We start from the raw sequence: 18,555 nt of genomic DNA, 5'->3' as shown, positions 1-18,555 counted from the left end.
TTCCGCTATGTCTATTTCGCGGGGCCCCGAACTCCGCTTTCAGTATCCGTCCGCTATGTCATCTCATCGAAGGGCAATCAGTCGCCTTGAACTCGCATGGCTGACTTCTCCGTTATTCTCCACTGCTTCGAAACATCTTCCGATACGCCCTGATCCCCGCTTTCTATATTATATAACCGTCCGCTATGTCTATTTCGCGGGGCCCCGAACTCCGATTTCAGTATCCGTCCGCTATGTCATCTCATCGACGGGCAATCAGTCGCCAAATTGGCCTTGAAATAGCATGGCTGACTTCTCCGTTATTCTCCACTGCTTCGAAACATCTTCCGATACGCCCCGAACTCCGCTTTCTTTGTACTATATAACCGCCCGCTATGTCATCTCATTGACGGGCAATCAGTCGCCCAATTGGCCTTGAACTTGCATGGCTGACTTCTCCGTTATTCTCCACTGCTTCGAAACATCTTCCGATACGCCCTGATCTCCGCTTTCTTTATTATATAACCGTCCGCTATGTCTATTTCGCGGCGCCCCGAACTCCGCTTTCAGTATCCGTCCGCTATGTCATCTCATCGAAGGGCAATCAGTCGCCAATTGGCCTTGAACTCGCATGGCTGACTTCTCCGTTATTCTCCACTGCTTCGAAACATCTTCCGATACACCCTGATCTCCGCTTTCTGTATTATATAACCTTCCGCTATGTCTATTTCGCGGCGCCCCGAACTCCGCTTTCAGTATCCGTCCGCTATGTCATCTCATCGAAGGGCAATCAGTCGCCAATTGGCCTTGAACTCGCATGGCTGACTTCTCCGTTATTCTCCACTGCTTCGGAACATCTTTCGATACGCCCCGAACTCCGCTTTCTTTGTACTATATAACCGCCCGCTATGTCATCTCATCGATGGGCAATCAGTCGCCCAATTGGCCTTGAACTTGCATGGCTGACTTCTCCGTTATTCTCCACTGCTTCGAAACATCTTCCGATACGCCCTGATCTCTGCTTTCTATATTATATAACCTTCCGCTATGTCTATTTCGCGGGGCCCCGAACTCCGCTTTCAGTATCCGTCCGCTATGTCATCTCATCGAAGGGCAATCAGTCGCCTTGAACTCGCATGGCTGACTTCTCCGTTATTCTCCACTGCTTCGAAACATCTTCCGATACGCCCTGATCCCCGCTTTCTATATTATATAACCGTCCGCTATGTCTATTTCGCGGGGCCCCGAACTCCGATTTCAGTATCCGTCCGCTATGTCATCTCATCGACGGGCAATCAGTCGCCAAATTGGCCTTGAAATAGCATGGCTGACTTCTCCGTTATTCTCCACTGCTTCGAAACATCTTCCGATACGCCCCGAACTCCGCTTTCTTTGTACTATATAACCGCCCGCTATGTCATCTCATCGACGGGCAATCAGTCGCCCAATTGGCCTTGAACTTGAATGGCTGACTTCTCCGTTATTCTCCACTGCTTCGAAACATCTTCCGATACGCCCTGATCTCCGCTTTCTGTATTATATAACCGTCCGCTATGTCTATTACGCGGCGCCCCGAACTCCGCTTTCAGTATCCGTCCGCTATGTCATCTCATCGAAGGGCAATCAGTCGCCAATTGGCCTTGAACTCGCATGGCTGACTTCTCCGTTATTCTCCACTGCTTCGAAACATCTTTCGATACGCCCCGAACTCCGCTTTCCTTGTATTATATAACCGCCCGCTATGTCATCTCATCGATGGGCAATCAGTCGCCCAATTGGCCTTGAACTTGCATGGCTGACTTCTCCGTTATTCTCCACTGCTTCGAAACATCTTCCGATACGCCCTGATCTCCGCTTTCTATATTATATAACCTTCCGCTATGTCTATTTCGCGGGGCCCCGAACTCCGCTTTCAGTATCCGTCCGCTATGTCATCTCATCGACGGGCAATCAGTCGCCAAATTGGCCTTGAAATAGCATGGCTGACGTCTCCGTTATTCTCCACTGCTTCGAAACATCTTCCGATACACCCTGATCTCCGCTTTCTGTATTATATAACCGTCCGCTATGTCTATTTCGCGGGGCCCCGAACTCCGCTTTCAGTATCCGTCCGCTATGTCATCTCATCGAAGGGCAATCAGTCGGCAATTGGCCTTGAACTCGCATGGCTGACTTCTCCGTTATTCTCCACTGCTTCGAAACATCTTTCGATACGCCCCGAACTCCGCTTTCTTTGTACTATATAACCGCCCGCTATGTCATCTCATCGATGGGCAATCAGTCGCCCAATTGGCCTTGAACTTGCATGGCTGACTTCTCCGTTATTCTCCACTGCTTCGAAACATCTTCCGATACGCCCTGATCCCCGCTTTCTATATTATATAACCTTCCGCTATGTCTATTTCGCGGCGCCCCGAACTCCGCTTTCAGTATCCGTCCGCTATGTCATCTCATCGAAGGGCAATCAGTCGCCAATTGGCCTTGAACTCGCATGGCTGACTTCTCCGTTATTCTCCACTGCTTCGAAACATCTTTCGATACGCCCCGAACTCCGCTTTCTTTGTACTATATAACCGCCCGCTATGTCATCTCATCGATGGGCAATCAGTCGCCCAATTGGCCTTGAACTTGCATGGCTGACTTCTCCGTTATTCTCCACTGCTTCGAAACATCTTCCGATACGCCCTGATCTCCGCTTTCTATATTATATAACCTTCCGCTATGTCTATTTCGCGGGGCCCCGAACTCCGCTTTCAGTATCCGTCCGCTATGTCATCTCATCGAAGGGCAATCAGTCGCCTTGAACTCGCATGGCTGACTTCTCCGTTATTCTCCACTGCTTCGAAACATCTTCCGATACGCCCTGATCCCCGCTATGTCCGCTATGTCTATTTCGCGGGGCCCCGAACTCCGATTTCAGTATCCGTCCGCTATGTCATCTCATCGACGGGCAATCAGTCGCCAAATTGGCCTTGAAATAGCATGGCTGACTTCTCCGTTATTCTCCACTGCTTCGAAACATCTTCCGATACGCCCCGAACTCCGCTTTCTTTGTACTATATAACCGCCCGCTATGTCATCTCATCGACGGGCAATCAGTCGCCCAATTGGCCTTGAACTTGCATGGCTGACTTCTCCGTTATTCTCCACTGCTTCGAAACATCTTCCGATACGCCCTGATCTCCGCTTTCTGTATTATATAACCGTCCGCTATGTCTATTTCGCGGCGCCCCGAACTCCGCTTTCAGTATCCGTCCGCTATGTCATCTCATCGAAGGGCAATCAGTCGCCAATTGGCCTTGAACTCGCATGGCTGACTTCTCCGTTATTCTCCACTGCTTCGAAACATCTTCCGATACACCCTGATCTCCGCTTTCTGTATTATATAACCTTCCGCTATGTCTATTTCGCGGCGCCCCGAACTCCGCTTTCAGTATCCGTCCGCTATGTCATCTCATCGAAGGGCAATCAGTCGCCAATTGGCCTTGAACTCGCATGGCTGACTTCTCCGTTATTCTCCACTGCTTCGGAACATCTTTCGATACGCCCCGAACTCCGCTTTCTTTGTACTATATAACCGCCCGCTATGTCATCTCATCGATGGGCAATCAGTCGCCCAATTGGCCTTGAACTTGCATGGCTGACTTCTCCGTTATTCTCCACTGCTTCGAAACATCTTACGATACGCCCTGATCTCTGCTTTCTATATTATATAACCTTCCGCTATGTCTATTTCGCGGGGCCCCGAACTCCGCTTTCAGTATCCGTCCGCTATGTCATCTCATCGAAGGGCAATCAGTCGCCTTGAACTCGCATGGCTGACTTCTCCGTTATTCTCCACTGCTTCGAAACATCTTCCGATACGCCCTGATCCCCGCTTTCTATATTATATAACCGTCCGCTATGTCTATTTCGCGGGGCCCCGAACTCCGATTTCAGTATCCGTCCGCTATGTCATCTCATCGACGGGCAATCAGTCGCCAAATTGGCCTTGAAATAGCATGGCTGACTTCTCCGTTATTCTCCACTGCTTCGAAACATCTTCCGATACGCCCCGAACTCCGCTTTCTTTGTACTATATAACCGCCCGCTATGTCATCTCATCGACGGGCAATCAGTCGCCCAATTGGCCTTGAACTTGAATGGCTGACTTCTCCGTTATTCTCCACTGCTTCGAAACATCTTCCGATACGCCCTGATCTCCGCTTTCTGTATTATATAACCGTCCGCTATGTCTATTACGCGGCGCCCCGAACTCCGCTTTCAGTATCCGTCCGCTATGTCATCTCATCGAAGGGCAATCAGTCGCCAATTGGCCTTGAACTCGCATGGCTGACTTCTCCGTTATTCTCCACTGCTTCGAAACATCTTTCGATACGCCCCGAACTCCGCTTTCCTTGTATTATATAACCGCCCGCTATGTCATCTCATCGATGGGCAATCAGTCGCCCAATTGGCCTTGAACTTGCATGGCTGACTTCTCCGTTATTCTCCACTGCTTCGAAACATCTTCCGATACGCCCTGATCTCCGCTTTCTATATTATATAACCTTCCGCTATGTCTATTTCGCGGGGCCCCGAACTCCGCTTTCAGTATCCGTCCGCTATGTCATCTCATCGACGGGCAATCAGTCGCCAAATTGGCCTTGAAATAGCATGGCTGACGTCTCCGTTATTCTCCACTGCTTCGAAACATCTTCCGATACACCCTGATCTCCGCTTTCTGTATTATATAACCGTCCGCTATGTCTATTTCGCGGCGCCCCGAACTCCGCTTTCAGTATCCGTCCGCTATGTCATCTCATCGAAGGGCAATCAGTCGGCAATTGGCCTTGAACTCGCATGGCTGACTTCTCCGTTATTCTCCACTGCTTCGAAACATCTTTCGATACGCCCCGAACTCCGCTTTCTTTGTACTATATAACCGCCCGCTATGTCATCTCATCGATGGGCAATCAGTCGCCCAATTGGCCTTGAACTTGCATGGCTGACTTCTCCGTTATTCTCCACTGCTTCGAAACATCTTCCGATACGCCCTGATCTCCGCTTTCTATATTATATAACCTTCCGCTATGTCTATTTCGCGGCGCCCCGAACTCCGCTTTCAGTATCCGTCCGCTATGTCATCTCATCGAAGGGCAATCAGTCGCCAATTGGCCTTGAACTCGCATGGCTGACTTCTCCGTTATTCTCCACTGCTTCGAAACATCTTTCGATACGCCCCGAACTCCGCTTTCTTTGTACTATATAACCGCCCGCTATGTCATCTCATCGATGGGCAATCAGTCGCCCAATTGGCCTTGAACTTGCATGGCTGACTTCTCCGTTATTCTCCACTGCTTCGAAACATCTTCCGATACGCCCTGATCTCCGCTTTCTATATTATATAACCTTCCGCTATGTCTATTTCGCGGGGCCCCGAACTCCGCTTTCAGTATCCGTCCGCTATGTCATCTCATCGAAGGGCAATCAGTCGCCTTGAACTCGCATGGCTGACTTCTCCGTTATTCTCCACTGCTTCGAAACATCTTCCGATACGCCCTGATCCCCGCTATGTCCGCTATGTCTATTTCGCGGGGCCCCGAACTCCGATTTCAGTATCCGTCCGCTATGTCATCTCATCGACGGGCAATCAGTCGCCAAATTGGCCTTGAAATAGCATGGCTGACTTCTCCGTTATTCTCCACTGCTTCGAAACATCTTCCGATACGCCCCGAACTCCGCTTTCTTTGTACTATATAACCGCCCGCTATGTCATCTCATCGACGGGCAATCAGTCGCCCAATTGGCCTTGAACTTGCATGGCTGACTTCTCCGTTATTCTCCACTGCTTCGAAACATCTTCCGATACGCCCTGATCTCCGCTTTCTGTATTATATAACCGTCCGCTATGTCTATTTCGCGGCGCCCCGAACTCCGCTTTCAGTATCCGTCCGCTATGTCATCTCATCGAAGGGCAATCAGTCGCCAATTGGCCTTGAACTCGCATGGCTGACTTCACCGTTATTCTCCACTGCTTCGAAACATCTTTCGATACGCCCCGAACTCCGCTTTCCTTGTATTATATAACCACCCGCTATGTCATCTCATCGATGGGCAATCAGTCGCCCAATTGGCCTTGAACTTGCATGGCTGACTTCTCCGTTATTCTCCACTGCTTCGAAACATCTTCCGATACGCCCCGAACTCCGCTTTCCTTGTATTATATAACCGCCCGCTATGTCATCTCATCGATGGGCAATCAGTCGCCCAATTGGCCTTGAACTTGCATGGCTGACTTCTCCGTTATTCTCCACTGCTTCGAAACATCTTCCGATACGCCCTGATCTCCGCTTTCTATATTATATAACCTTCCGCTATGTCTATTTCGCGGGGCCCCGAACTCCGCTTTCAGTATCCGTCCGCTATGTCATCTCATCGAAGGGCAATCAGTCGCCTTGAACTCGCATGGCTGACTACTCCGTTATTCTCCACTGCTTCGAAACATCTTCCGATACGCCCTGATCTCCGCTTTCTATATTATATAACCGTCCGCTATGTCTATTTCGCGGGGCCCCGAACTCCGCTTTCAGTATCCGTCCGCTATGTCATCTCATCGACGGGCAATCAGTCGCCAAATTGGCCTTGAAATAGCATGGCTGACTTCTCCGTTATTCTCCACTGCTTCGAAACATCTTCCGATACGCCCCGAACTCCGCTTTCTTTGTACTATATAACCGCCCGCTATGTCATCTCATCGACGGGCAATCAGTCGCCAAATTGGCCTTGAACTCGCATGGCTGACTTCTCCGTTATTCTCCACTGCTTCGAAACATCTTCCGATACGCCCCGATCTCCGCTTTCTATATTATATAACTGTCCGCTATGTCCATTTCGCGGGGTCCCGGACTCCGCTTTCAGTATCCGTCCGCTATGTCGCGCGTGTCTATAAAGGTTAATGACCGAAAGCTCCGCTCTCCGCTAGGTCCGCTGTCTCCGTCTTTTAGGAATCGTCATTTTTGGCTCTCTCCGCCGTCTCCGCTGCCTCCGCTGTCTCCGCTGCCTCCGCTTCTCCGTCTTTTAGGGATGCCCCTTCGCGTGTGGTGCAGAGAGCTCGATTCGTTTTGATGTATCCCAGGAGGTATCAATTTTCAACAGAATAAGCATTCGTCCACATCATGGGACGCAAATTATAGTATTGATATGACTATGCGATACTAACCCTTTTTTTACTCGAACACCCCGTTTTAGAAAATATCATGACGTGGCGTCTTATCCCATATTATAAGGCCACTATAATTTAGGCGAAGAGGAATACGGAGAAGTTTTATCGGATACGATTTCAACACTTAGCACGATTAGTATACGTTAATAAAAAATATGGTGGATCGTAAAATTGTATACAGTGGAGCTTTATTTTCGGAAAAACTTGACAAACTGAAAATAGCGAAAAGTAAGTAAGTAGATCACAAGATATTACGAAGTAGAAGTAAAAGTAGCTAAAATCAGATCTACTTGAGTGAGTACTAGAAGTAGAGGAAAACTACTTGAGTACTTCGATAAAGTAGAAGTACTTCGTTACTGACCACCTCTGGTTGATAAACATTATTCCTTTATTAATTCATATAATTACTTGTGAATACACTTAACTTCAAAATTTCCCGAGGAATTCACCGAGGGCCGGGTTCTCCGAGGGCCGAGTTGGTAGGGCCGGGTTCACCGGCAACCGTTACAATGATTTAATGACATTGCAACGAATTCTCGCTAGTAAGATCCGCTCACAGAGGCATACCAGCATCTAAGCCCGCTTTAAACATTTCAACAATACATAAATCACTAATGTAAGCTGATCTTACCCTGTAAAAACAAAATATTCCGAATTTCTGAACAGCCACACTAAATAACTACAACCGTCTGCTTTGCTCTGCTCGCATCAACTACGCTTCCTTCAATATTGATTGACGTAGTCAGTCATCCAGAACTCTTCTGAATTTTCGTCATGTAATGTTTGGTTTGATTGATAAATGACTTTGATGTGATAAGAAAAATCAGCTCCGCAATCAAGTTTCTGCTGCTGGTCTGTCTCAGACTCCAAATTCCAGATATCATGTATCAGCTCCAAAATTGGAAGTCACTAGTCATTTAGTCAACTCCAAAAAGCGTCGATCGGTGCGTCAGTGATGCATCATGTATGTTTAGTGCAGTGCAGTTCCATCAACTGTTTCATGGCGATGCGGAACTTAATTTACTGAAACCTGTGACGTGATCGTCGATTTCAGTGGTATTAGTGGTAGTTAGTTCGAACTGACTGGTCTTCCTTCGTCGTTTAATATAATGGCTGAAGCACCGTCGACGTCAAGTGGGTTACCCACAAAGACGCAGAAAAAGAGTGACGTGTGGAAGGATTTCACTCTGATGCTGCATGATAATAACGGCCAGTATACTGGGTTTACGAGATGTCAAAATTGCAATGTTCAGCTAAAGCATTACAAGTTGACAAGTGGTACGTCGCATCTTCGAAGACATATCGAAGCGTGTAAGAAGAATTTATTGCAGTTGAAGAAAGTTCCTTTCTTTCTTCCAACAAAAAAGTAAGCGAGAAATCAAAGGAGAAGGTGATCATGGGGAACACTGATCGCCGGGTGGAGAATACCGAAGAAGTGCCGGTTTGCCGTGGTGTCGTGCAGAAGACGTTTTGCCATCCAGATTTACGGTGAAACGTAAGTTGGATGAGGAACTAAGAGTTGCTGTAAGTCTTATGGGCTGGCTGGCATCACCACAGATATGTGGACCGATCTAAAGGGTCGCAGTTCTATTAGCTTGACTGTCCATTTTGTTGGAAAGAACTTGACTCTCAGAAGTAATGTTGCGACTGTTCGGCAATTCACGGATACTAAAAAAACTGGTCTGAATATCAGACAGGCTATCGAAAACATCGATTGGGATTCTTCGATAATGTATTTGAATAACTACCTCTACCGATATGGATGTTTCGGAGACTCGACCAGATTCTTCGGGTTATCTTGGAGTCTGGGATTGAGATTCCCTGAGTCGGAGGGACTTCGCCTCAGAGACCAAAGTTGTCGGAGGGACTCGGAGTCTCGAAAAGCAGACTCCGCTCATCACTGGTAGGTACCTTGCAGTGTCTCGGCTATTCAAAACAACCTATATCAGATTTTGGCATAATTACTAGCCTCATCAATTATTTATTTTTTGTAGGATGCTGTTGGCAATCCTGCATTTCAATGAAAATTGCTTGAAAACTCAGAAAATGTCGAAAGAAGGAGCACCGCGGTCAAATACCCGAAGTACAAAAATGGGGAATGTACGGTCCACAAGATACTTGAAAATTCAACATTTGGTAACTGCCGTTGATCTGACTGCATCAAATGATTTCGTCATATTGTTATGCCTGTTCTAGATTACTGCAATGAGCTTGTCGAAGAAGTTCAAGCACTCATCAGAACTGGACCAGAAACTGTTGAGTTGAGCGATTGTGCTGAGACCGGTCCACCTCCCCTGACTAGCAGCATAATCAAAATTAGCAGTGAGAAAGCTATTGCCCGACATAAAACCCGATATGCTTTTCTGCCTCACACACTGACACAGTAGTTATTTTGGTCGATTAGTTATATGCGTTTATTATTTAGAATACAACTGTACAGTGTACATTCACAATGTGGCGTTACTGAACTGGAATCCTTAGTAAGAATTTTACGTGAATTTTGTTCGGACAGCAGTAACAACGCATTCAGGCAGGATTTTCCGCTGTTTTTTCCACGGAATCCTCATATGGTTGGCGGTCATAAACTTGAGTATCGCTTTCACAACTACATTCATTGCAGTAAACAATTAATTACCTCGAAGACTTTTCGTGTGCCCCTTATCGAGAGTTAACGGCACAATAATAAGCATACAGAGAGAGATTCAAACGAAAATCAAATTGGCAAAGTATGACGTAATAATACAATAATAAGAAATTAACGCTAGGCAAGTCAGCTGTACCGGTAGTCATAACAAGAGACGAGAGAAAATCAAATTATACAATAATACACGGAAGACAACACACAGACAAATAGCGGTATATATTAATGGGAGATTTTGAGATTATATAGAAACTCTTTCTGCCGACATAAATCCGGATTGGTCAATTTTATTATAGTTGACTCCAAGACAGACAGATGGAAAGCAGATCTGAATTTAGCAATCATAGTGAACATACTGTCATTGTAATGACTGGCACACACCGGTTAGTTCATTAAATGTTGACCAATTGCAGAGTTAAACGCTGAGACCTGGTTATAGGAAGTAGAGTCGACCGCTTCCTTACACCGACGAACAAGTGCAGATCGATCGATAGGTTTGTTTACTGACCAATTTCTGTAGGCAGTATTTTTCAACTTCCTGAAGAGTGAAAACAAGTGTATTAGTGCGAGACAAGTATTTGGCAACCAAATCAGAGACTCATCCCATTCATGCATCGAACTCGATGTTATTATTCTGCGGCGATATTCCTGTTGATATGGATTCCAGTACGTCAACGCCAAGACATACTGAATTGAATCCTGGCAATTCTGTGGTAGGGGAGATGTGGTACCGATGGATCAAAAATTGGAAAATGATCGCTGGCCCCAAAATGTTCAGCCTAAAACAGCAAGTCTTTTGCTGGCTCAGCACTTTGATACAAGCTCTACCTATCGCGCACATATACATGAATATCCGTCTTTTCAAAAAATATTAATGGACGTTCAAAATTTGTTGCTCGAACGTGCCATCGGTCCCCACCCGGTGGGTCCAATGGCACACGACCCGGGGACCTATGACACATATACCCTAAATACCTCAGATGTGACAACTTTTCTTGCTCAGTATTATAATCTAAGCCACAGTAAGCCAAAGAAGAATGTTTGATCGCAACCGTCAAGAAATAGAATAAATATTAACTCAAATGTTGTCATAAAATCACGTTTCGATTTAGGCTCGGACTTATAAATTTGAGGGTACATGCATATTGCCCGAAAATCGACAGTGTGACTTCCAAACACCTCGTTATAGCGATAAAACATCATATGCAATTAGTACATAAAGATTTTCTGTACGTAGGCATGTTTTATTTGTTTTATGATTAGTATGCTTGATTATTTTGCTTGATTTGGCTACTGTATCATCGGTCCCCACCCTACGAATTTTATACATGAATCGAAAAAAATTCCACTCAAGGAAAGTACTGAAAAAATAATAGGTGTTATTATATAGCCTGATACAAGCCCTGCACTTCACAATAAAAATGATTGCTGGTTTGTTCGTGTTGAAAATTACAAAGAAAAATTTATATGTCGATATAAATTTACTTTACACCCCCCAAAACAAAAAACATCTGTGAGAGACCCCATAGCTCGCGCACGTCGAATTTTTTTGTATGTGAGGAAAGATTTTGCCAGCAAGCACTTGTGGACAAGTTCACGGAGTGTAATCATGGAATTGTCATAGAGAATTTTCAAAGTATTTTCGGTCCCAGTGATCCATCGGTACCACATCTCCCCTACACTTTAATTATGTCAGTAACTCTCGGAACCTCCTTACTGCACAAAATTATCAAGATACATGACTGAAACGAGCTATTACACTACAGACTATATATACAACTGTATTTCATGTAGTCTCGACGAGCGGCTTGCGCTGAGCAAGCTAGGTTGATCATGACCCATCATATGAAGCTGCAAAGGGTTCCACTGACGTGGGATCGAGCGCATCAACACCTGAACCAATCCGGCATTAAAACGGTAATTTTGTAAGTACGTGCAAAAATGATACTTACATTCGACATCCGAGTACTCGGACTCAGTCTCAATATCACTTGGCAAATCCGTTACAATGGAAACGTTGGCCATAACTGACTAGAATAAAAACTGCGAGAACACAAACAGCCGCTGTGACCGGTGTTGATAATATGTGTCACTCACTTGACGTCACAATGCACATTCTGCTTTTTCTGTAAACATGCCAATATTGGAACTTTCAGTCTAAATAACGGCAATTTCCGATTGAGTTGAAACACGGAAAGTCGGTAATTTCGTTATGAAAAAAAATTCTGAACATGATTCCGCAAAGTTGTCATGAAGATGCAGTGGACCTTTAAATTCCCCTGCGTGTCGCAGTTGTAATACTGTCTACTCGGATTGCAAGAACGGGACTATTCCGTGCCGACAACTGAGCAATGGGCATATCAAATCAATCCCGAAAGGTTTTCCCATCCAGCATCGGTCATATTCAGACCAAGGTTTTGTCGCCGCTTATGTTTTTGGCAACGCGTTTTATCAGCGATTTATTGGCCAAAACTTGACGTCTTCATGTTTCCCGACGCATAAGGGGCTGGCCTCTAAATGAATGAGTCTCATAGGCCTGAACTCGCTCGTTGCACACTCATACACTAGTCCATCCCAACGGTCTTCGACCATGTTTTCCAGAAAACAGTCGGACAAACCTTATCATGAATTCTTATGATGAAGACATATTTTCTGCGGTTCTCGCTCATTGGCTACAGTACCCAACACAGTGACCTTGGATATGTAAAAACTATCGCAGGATTTTTTGCAATTAATTCAACAAATATTACATACATATTTCCAGATAGCTCTCGCACCGTGTCGATCAAAAATTATAGCCTTGGTGGTCCATATTTTAATAACCCTCGAAGGGGTAAAGACTTGCGTTACAGTAACGTGCAAATGTGGGTCTGTAATTATGGTATCTACTACTATCCTCGTGCTAATCGAACAGTTATTACGAAAAGATGATGATTGTTCATGTTCATTTTCAGAGAAAGGAAGCAGAAAGTCAATTTGACGTCATGTTTCCAGCCTGTTGCAGGCTCAGACGGGCTGATATACCGTATGTCTGCCACTACACCAGCGTCCAAACCAGGCTTTTGGTTACGTAATAATTATAGTGCGAATATATTAATTCACTACGGGTTGTGAGAGCTACGATTAGTGGTGCGTCGTATTATGTTTATATAATTGCGTCGCTAAAACTACAAAAGCTACAGTGACCTTAAATTTCGTATTAGGCTTATTTGAATTATTCCATGTCAGAAAAAATTAACAATTAATCTCGATTTTCATTCGCACTTGATCCGGATTTTCATTCGCACCACCCTCGTCATTCGCGCTGCATTTTTTTTCATTCGCACAAGTGCGAACCGTCACACAGTTTGAAAAGCAATACAGAATGTGAAGGTTTATTCGTAAACAATGATATTGGCATAATTCGAGGGCAAACCGATTGAACACAGTGATGTACTGGTAACACAGTGGCTCTAACTTGCAGGTTACCACAATGTAAGTTAGCATACTTTCATGATACCTTGTTTTAGTCCTAATAGTTATAATGTGGCATGTTCGGCATTTGTCGTCTCGTGGGTTTATCGTAAATATATTCCTTATCACCTTTTGATAGAAATGTGCTGAATAGCTTCGCATGCTGGATGATTGACATCACTGGGTTTACTGTATGTCACAACTGAAAGGAATCGTTGATAGATGTTGACTAGCCAAATGTGTACGATGAACCTGTTTGTACATTGATTTTAGGTGATGTGATGAAAGATTTGAATGACAGAGCAGACCGGAGAATGGAGCGCATGATTGAGTTTCAGGTAGGCAAGAATCATCAAATATGAAACTAAGAATACCGTGTCTCAATCAGATGTTTATCTATTCAATACTAATTACATATGATGGTTACTAGCTTCCTACTTATCTGGATATGATCACATTTATTGACCAACTTTGTTTGGTTTTGTAGAGAGAGCAGAGCGAAAAGGACAGAGAACATGATCTCAAAATCATCCAGATACGGATGGGGTGAGTCAATTGAAAGTTTACTGACTTTACCCCGGATTTGGCAAAAATGTTATGACAACAGATGATCTTAGATGGTCAATTTTGTTACAGACAAAGTACAGCCAGTGATCAGGGAAATTACGAGCCACGGCAGAAGGGGGTAGGCTGCATCACCAATGATGTAGAAAGGTACTCGTTGGCTCCCGATCACGAAGTCGCCCTGAAAGCATGACTTTGGTGCATATTTTAGATAAGTAAAAATGATTGCCATATTGAAATTCCATTAAGTAAAAATGATTGCCAAATTGAAATTCCATTATCACAAATTCAGAAAATATAATAAATGTTCCGCAGGACTATTTGAGCAACTGCGCTTACTGGGGGGAAAAGTGTTCCATTTTGTGCCCGTTCCCAAATTTGCGAATTGTGTAGAACTCTGGAATCGTGAGCCTTTCCTGGAAAGCCGATCAAGACATCGATGAACCTGTAATTTTCAATGACCCTACGTTAAAAAAATGTTTCTGGCATAGTTTCAGACTTAAGATAATTTGAGTTTTGGATTTCACCTTTGTGGTTAACAACGGCTTGCATGTTGATCGAATGATATCCTTTGCGGTTCCAGTAGTCATCACCATTCACGGATGGCTTGGGAATTGCGATGTGACAACCATCTATAGCCCCCACACAGTTGGGTAAGCCGCGCTGCATGCAGGAGGCATTGGCAGCAGCTTGGAAATTCCCAGGCAGCGGAACGTATTTTATTAACAGCTCCTTGGAGATGACCAACCATACGTCTAATGTAATCTGTATAAAAAGTAGCGAAAATGACAATAAATTTGTTCATGGAAATTTGGCCTCACGCTCAAAAATATGAAAAAACAAGTGTCATATTAGCAGGTCATTCAAAATTTTGCCTGGATGCTGGTAATATACAAATCTACAGGGTGGAATACTAAGGACATTTTCCATGCGGTCAACGTTACTAGTCTGGATGCTTACCATATAAACACTTGATATACCCAGTCCAAAATGCTCCCCAATCTCTCGATATGTTGCTCTATTGGCTAGCCGCCAGAGAGCGATAGCTGCCCGGCAATCGGGGGATATTGGTTTTTTATAATTTGTTGACTGCTTTTCGAATTCAGGTCGAATCTTGTCACAAACTATGCCGAAAGTTTCTCTGTAGATAAGATTACATTTACACACACCAGTATTAGGGTTGTCCAAAATTTGGAAAATCTCAAGAATAATGGGTATCAATGTCTCATTCTATAGATTATTGATAAAAAACAACAATGAGCCTGGAATAAGCTCACAGGAACGTCGTTAAGATTTGTCGCAAAGCGTTTAAAAGTAGCTACCGACGAGTGGGCGTGCTAGCGACCATAGAACGGAATCAAGACTAGTAATCACGAAATCACGGCGCTCGATTGGCTAATAGGCTATGCTTCAATGATCACGACGGCAGTAGCTTGCTGATCAGTTGTTAAAGGAGTCTACTAACGGCGGTGATTCTGAAAGCGCATTGTAGGTTGGTTGGCAGATAATGATTTAAGATCGATGAAGGACATGTTCAGTGACTAGATACATGATGATGAACAAACAGCGGCTACTTCCCACAGACTTAAAGCATGACTGGCTTACTGTGAAGGAAACCGCCGTAGCCTACATGTCTGTTTTGACCGATGGATAGCACATAACCTGCGGAGAAATATTGCAAAGGCGCTTATGCAAGTGGTGAACGAATTTCTTGTTTCAGAAGGGATGCATCATCATTGAATACAAATATAAAACTTAACAATGACACTATACTTTGTCTGAAGTCTTGAATGCCCTAACGATTGACTGAATCAGCCGTATATGCCGGGGACTGTCAAAGTCGTCAATGATGCCGCCAAAAGAGTTAAAAGGTATAAGCACAGACTATGCTAATATGCCCATTAAAAAGACAGTTTGATTGTATAGCTTAACTTAGCCTTAGAGAATTGCAGGCATGACAGAGGTGAAACGGCGAATGATTGTGCTCTTTTAGAAATAGATGGCGAATGATTGTGCTCTTTTAGAAATAGATATTAATCCAAGAAATACCTAGTTATTGTTGCAAATACGTCAGACTGAGCGTAAGTAAAGTATTAGTCATCGCAAACTGGTACAGCACACCATACGTGAGATGGATGCCGCACAAAATATTATCTGCTCAGAAGATGTTAAATTTGCCGACCATATAGCTTATATACTGGAACCACGAAGAAATGTAACTATCGCACTGCTTCATTGCATTTTAAGCTCGTTTTACATTCCAGCATTTGTAGTGTTACAGCCGGTAATGATTCAAGATTTCTTCAGGACATGCTAAGATGTACTGTTGTTTTGCTGGTCATACCAGGAACCCAGCATAGTCTGTGCTTACCTCTACATCTCTTTCTACGGCATCATTGACGACTTTGACAACACTTACGAGTGAATTCATTTTGCTGTAAGAGTTTAATGAATTCATTTTGCTGTAAGAGTTTAATAAGTCCCCAGCATAAAACTGATTCAGCCAATCCTTAGAGCATTCAAGACTTCAGTTATACAGCACGACTGGAGCCTAATAAGATCAGACCAAGTAGTGTCATTGTTAAGCTTTATATTTGTATTCAATTATGATGCATCTCTTCTGAGACAAGAAATTCGTTCGCCTCATGCATAAGCGCCTTTGCAATATTTCTCCACATGTTCTGTGCCATCCATCGGTCAAAACATACATGTAGGCTACGGCGGTTTCCTTCACAGTAAGCCAGTCATGCTTTAAGTTTGTGTGAAGTAGCTGTTGTTTGTTCATCATCATGTATCTAGTCACTCAACATGTCCTGAATCAATCTTAAATCATTATCTGCCAACCGACCTACAATGCGCTTACAGAATCACCGCCGTTGATAGACTCATTTAACAACTGATCATCAAGCCACTACCGTCTTGATCACTGAAGCATAGCCGATTAGCCAATCGAGAGCCGTGATTTCGTGATTACTAGTCTTGTTGCCGTTCTATGGTCGCTGGCACGCCCACTCGTCGGTAGCTACTTTCAAACGCTTTGCGACAAATCTTAACGACTTTCCTGTGAGCTTATTCCAGGCTCATTGCGGTGTTTTATCAATAATCTATAGAATGAGACACTGATACCCATCATTCTTGAGATTTTCCAAATTTTGGAGAACCCTAACCAGTATACATATACAGTACGGTACGGTAGGAAAACTGACTTTTTCATACGCAGATGGGATGTGTAGTTTTTTTTTCATTCCAGGACTCTAGAACTCTATCCCAATAGCCTTGGTTAGCTTTTGGACGACAATAAACAAGCCGGGAAGACGAGCGTGCACTAATGGTACTGGTGCTATACGCCCGGTTAGGTAGTGAGCCATTGATGCATGACGTCCCTGGAGACTGAGGACGCGGCTTGCCTGGTCACCGCTATTGACATCATTTTGTGATTGTCCAAGTTCAAGTATGCTAGCGTATTTTTCTCTTTGCTACGGATTCGCCAATATCTACATTGCGTAATTGTAACATTCTTTTATCGCCAGGAGATATCTAACGTGTAATTATAGTAAGTTTGATTGCTGTTTAAACATGGCCACCGGAAATTTGGTCGAAGTCGTGTTAATCTATGGCATGATGAAATATTTCGATGATGCAAAAAATGCTTTCTGCAAGGGTGAATTAAAGTATAAGTCAGGATTTGTACTTCAAGTTACAATGCGTGGCTATACAATCCATGGAGTTGTCAGGGCGTCAATGAAGGATAGGAGTTACAATGTCGAGGTTCTTGTTGACGGCTGTGGGAATATTGTAGATGCAAAATGTGCCTGTCCCAATGGGGCGGAGTTTTGCAGTCATATGGTAGCGACAGCCATATACGAAAATTGCAAAGGAGTTTCAAAGACTAATTTACCTAATTACTGGATTTCGAAGGCGAAATCATCATTCTCTGAAATGAAACCAATTTCCCAGATATTTCCTGATACCAAACCTTTCCAAGCGATCTCACGGCCAGTTAATTCAACCAACAAAATGTATCTGTTTGAGCGTCTGAAAGCTGCATCCAGTGATTGCCCAATGACATGGATTGTTGGGCCAGAACCGGAACCAGCTCATGAAAGTGGTTTCAAACCACCACACATGGAATAGTTGATTCCAATCTACATGAACGATGCCAAAGAGTTTTTGGAAATATGTAAAGTTAATGCCGGACAAATAAAATGGTTGGAAACTGTGACTGCAGCACAACGGGAGTGTCCAATTTGGGGCAAGTTCAGGTCACTACGGTTAACGAACAGTAATTTCGGAAGGGTGATACACAGTTATGACCGGCATTATTTAGATATTGATTCCTACCCACCTTCTCTTTTCAAGACCCTGCAAGGAGAGTACAACCTCGCTAAAGATGCCATCCTGTGGGGACAGGTACATGAGAGTACAGCAATACATAAATATTCCGAAGTTACAGAAAAAGCGGTCAAAAAATTGGGTTAGTATTATTTCCTTGTGGTTTTCTGGGCAGCAGTCCTGATGGAGTGGTTCTGACCGAAAATGGCTGTGTTGACGTTGTCGTAGAAGTAAAGTGTCCATGGACTTATAGAAATTTCACAATTGACGAAATGGTCAGGAAAGAACTTTCAGGAAAGTACAGCAAAAAGGGTTTTTATCTAACATCAGAATGTGAGCTAAGCAGATCACACCATTACTGGTATCAGGTGCAGGCACAAAT

General features: G+C 44.2%; 2 long non-coding RNA genes across 4 annotated transcripts in view; one reads left to right on the top strand and one right to left on the bottom strand.

Moving 5' to 3' along the window:
- Positions 1 to 18,555, top strand: part of LOC145447834 (uncharacterized) — a 232,404-nt gene that overhangs the window by 155,268 nt on the left and 58,581 nt on the right. The window lies entirely within an intron of this gene.
- The window catches only part of LOC145447847 (uncharacterized), a 287,550-nt gene continuing 280,084 nt past the window's right edge, over positions 11,090 to 18,555 (bottom strand). Inside the window, exons 2-3 of the long non-coding RNA XR_013917729.1 lie at positions 11,777 to 12,091; positions 11,090 to 11,717 (exon numbers count right to left, since the gene is read on the bottom strand). This is a non-coding gene — a long non-coding RNA (uncharacterized LOC145447847). The remainder of the gene's footprint in view (positions 11,718 to 11,776; positions 12,092 to 18,555) is intronic.

This window comes from Botryllus schlosseri, chromosome 10 (genome assembly GCF_051294905.1).
Source record: "Botryllus schlosseri isolate E-star chromosome 10, Bs_hap1, whole genome shotgun sequence".
NCBI classification, from domain to species: Eukaryota; Metazoa; Chordata; class Ascidiacea; order Stolidobranchia; family Styelidae; genus Botryllus; species Botryllus schlosseri.
This window is presented reverse-complemented; position numbering and strand designations above follow the sequence as displayed.